The 4,011-nt window shown below is 34.4% G+C and overlaps 1 protein-coding gene across 3 annotated transcripts in view; it reads right to left on the reverse strand.

Annotated features, from left to right (window-relative positions):
• LOC106457339 (patj homolog) overlaps nucleotides 1-4,011 on the reverse strand; it is a 241,897-nt gene that overhangs the window by 208,965 nt on the left and 28,921 nt on the right. The window lies entirely within an intron of this gene.

Genomic DNA, 4,011 nt, shown 5'->3' on the forward strand with positions numbered 1-4,011 from the left:
AATATATATATATATATATATATATATATATATTGTAACCATGCTATAAATGTAACAAATAATATCATATATAATATTAACTGTGTGTCCCTATAGCGCAGTGGATAGCGCGTTGGATTTCTAATCCAAAGGTACTAGGAACAACAAGAACTAAGAAGAAAAAGATAATATTAACTGTAGCAACGATTTCTTCTTTAAACATGACTTTACTAGATTAACTAAATAGTCGTTATTGAAAGGAACATTTTTTATATTTTGATTAAAATTAAACTTCTCCATTATTTTCTTAGGTACCAAATGTTTTTGTTATTGTTCATTTTATATTGTTTCATAAATACGACCTGTAAATTCGAACATTAGATCGTTTATGGTATAAGTCCTTGCATAGTAGATAGTTTTACGAATTTTATTAATTTCTGAGGAAATTCCATTGTTGTTGTTTTTCTACTTGTTTTTACTTTGAATTTGGGACGTGTAAGAGATATATAAAAATAATGAAAGTTAATGACGCGAGCTTCTATGACGTCATGTGTATGCACAGCAACCCATAATTCTATAGGCATATTGCTATGACATCATTAAGCCTACGTCACTAACTTTTACACTTTGTTAATCCTACTTATTTCCAATTCATTCCTAAAGCTGAAAGATCTAACCTCAAAAGCATTGTTATGGTGGCGCCATCTATTGAACTAGGTAATTATTAGCAATCGCATTTTTATACAATCGGTTTTTAATAACTTGTTTGTTTGTAGTTAAGCACAAAGTTACACAATGGGCTATCAATACGGGAATCGAAACCTGGTTTTGAGCGTTATAAGTCAGCAGACTTACCGGTGAGCCACTAGGAAGCACCTTAATAACTTATTTTTCATTTGATAATGCATCTATAAAAACAATTCGGTTAACACATTAAATTATACGATTTTTTTGTATGATTTAGTGAAAAATATACCACGTTACACTTTTTCCTTAATATTCGACAAAGTAAACTGCAAAATGATAGACACTACTCTTTGCTTATAAGGAACGTGTGCATAACAGTTTTAATAACCACTGAAAAATATATTACCCGACAAATAAAATGTTATGTTAATCTATTAAATCATCAACTCCTAGAAGACTGGTCTGAAAGTTAACACCAACAATACAAAGTTGATATAGATTAATGCAAACTCGCAAACATAGCAACAAGTAAATGGGAAGTATAGTTGATGAGCAAGGAGGAACAGATGTTGTTGTGAATGGTCAAATTAACAAAGCTAGACATGCATATCTAAAACCATTGTGGAGATTAAGCAAGATTTCTCTCAAGGCCAAGCTGCGTTCCTTAATACAAATGTAAAATCCATATTACTCTATGGATTACGCTGCTGGAAAAAATAAAATAAAATTAAATGTGTTCGTCTACAAAATGCCTTAGGATAATTCTTAAGAGTGCGATGGCCCACAAAATTCCCAAACAATGAAGTGAGAATAAAGGCAGTACAGGAAGACATCGTGGTAAATACTATTAATGTGGATAGGCCACGTGCTAAGAAAAACCAGGACAGCATCACAAAAGAGACTACGTTCTGGATTCTTGAGAAGAAATAATGAAAAGTAAGATCCAAGACAACATGGAGAAAAACAACCAAAGTCGAAATGAAATCTAAGACAAAGATGACCTGGGGACAGACCCAAGTGATGACCCGAGACAGAGTACGCTGACTAGACCTTGTAGAGGCACTTGACATGAAGAGAATTAAATGAATTGAAAAAAACATATTTAAAAAAAAATTAAATTGGAAAAAAAATCATATTTATTGTTTTGTACACACGAAATTAGCATTATGGCACAGACTAGAATAAGAGTCAGTGATTAAAACTATGACGTGAAAATTTATGTGATCACTCAAGTAATCCTTCTCTTAAAAAGTATTAGCAGTGTCACATGGAAACATCACAATTAACCTTGCTGTCATGCTGTAACTATATAGTATTGGAGAAGAATGATTAGAAAAAGTTTAATAAATTCATACCTAGCGCCCTGTATTTTCGCTGAATATTTACCTTCAGATTGTAATCGCCATCTGTTGACCATATTTGAAGTTGTAATCTATATAGCTTGTATACAGTACGTGATATTTCAAAAACAAATCTTGTCAAGATTTACATAAATACAGATATCTTATGTGTGTGTGTCTTCTCGTATTGTATTTAGATGCGAATATTCAGCTTAATCCTTTTAACTAATTTAAAATTCTCCGATATCACTGAGTTGCTAAAAATGTAGTTGTTTCACAACTTAATAAATTCTCGATTATTTCTTATCATAAAAAGTTTTATCAACACGCGAAGAATAATTATACAATTTGTCTAAAATTAAACATTTTGTTTACGTCTTTTAGCGTGCGTAACTTTTGTTTTTCACTTGCCCAGAAACTTGGTTTACTTTTACAAATTCAAGTAAATCATTCATCTTTAAGTAGGGCAGGCGCTGAAAGTACATACTGTATTGTGTTTTTATGTACTTTTCAGGAGATTTATGACACAGATTTCAAATTATTATACTGTTTTGCACATTCGAAAGTGTGGTTTCTTTTGAATTTCACGCAAAGCGACACGAGGGTTACCTGCCCTAGCCGTCCCTAATTTAGCAGTGAAAAACTAGAAGGAAGGCAGCTAGTTAACACCACCTACCGCTAACTCTTGAGCTACTCATTTACCAATGAATATTGAGATTTACCATCATATTATAATGCCCCACGGCCGAAAAAGTGAACGTATTTGCTGATGAGATTCGAACCTGCGACCCTCAGATTACGGGTCGAGCACCTTAACCACCAGGCCAGCTTTATAAAGTACTTCTACTTCTGCTCAGCTGTACTGCCATTGACAACTTCGACACACACACACATAATCATTCACATTCCATAAACCATATTATTTTACCCATACACACACATCCCTCATGTGGTCCCACGACACTTCAAGTACCCCCACCCACTCATCCCCTTCATGTGGTCCCACGACACTTCAGAAACCCCACCTACTCACTCCCCTCATGTGGTACCACGACACTCCAGGTACCCCACCCATTCACCTCTTCATGTGTTCCCACGACACTTCAGGAACCCCACCTACTCACTTCACTCTTTTCATGTGGAACCACAACCTCCAGGTACACACCCACCCACCCCACCCCCATGTGGACCACAACCTCAGGTACCCCATCCACTCACTCTTCTCATGTGGTACCACGACACTTCAGGAACATCCACTCACTCATTCCCTTCATGTACTGTCATGTGACTACACCCACCCACTTCCTTCATGCAGTGTACCTAACTTCACGATAAAACACCTACAAAACCCGTGTTATGGAGACCATGTATCATGTAATATATAGGCATATATTAGTCTATAGGGGGGTCATGCGCTAATTGTAGAAACGCAGTCGATTAAAGAAACGAAGCACAATATCGGAATTGGAAGGTTTCATCTGACTGCCTTTGTGCTGCGTTGAATATTTAAAAAAAAACTGCCTTTTTATTATTATTAATTTTAAAAGTTAGGTTACAATCATTCATTACAGGCAACTAACATAAGGAGAAAACAAATTAGAACCTTTGAGTGTATTCAAAACCTGCCACATTCTCATAAAACTATTAGCTTTGATAACAACGATTTTTCTAAATGTGTCCAAAACTCCATTTATTTTCCTATTTATATAGTCCCTTAATTAAGCACGGTTATAATTATTGTTAAAATACGACGTATATATATATATATATATAAACTTCATACTTCGAAGATGTATTTGAAAAAAAAAGCAAAGCAATAAAAAAGATAAAAAAAACACAATGTGCATAAATAAAATCAAATTAGATACAAAAAATTAAAATATTAAATTTGTATAGCCAAGAAGTTGATGAGCTATTCCAGGCTAAACATTGGGTTTCGATGCCCGTGAAGATTGATCACACATAGTCCATCGTGTAGTGCTGTGCTTAACAACAACAAAAAAAA

The sequence above is a fragment of the Limulus polyphemus genome, unplaced genomic scaffold, assembly GCF_000517525.1.
Source record: "Limulus polyphemus unplaced genomic scaffold, Limulus_polyphemus-2.1.2 Scaffold318, whole genome shotgun sequence".
NCBI classification, from domain to species: domain Eukaryota; kingdom Metazoa; phylum Arthropoda; class Merostomata; order Xiphosura; family Limulidae; genus Limulus; species Limulus polyphemus.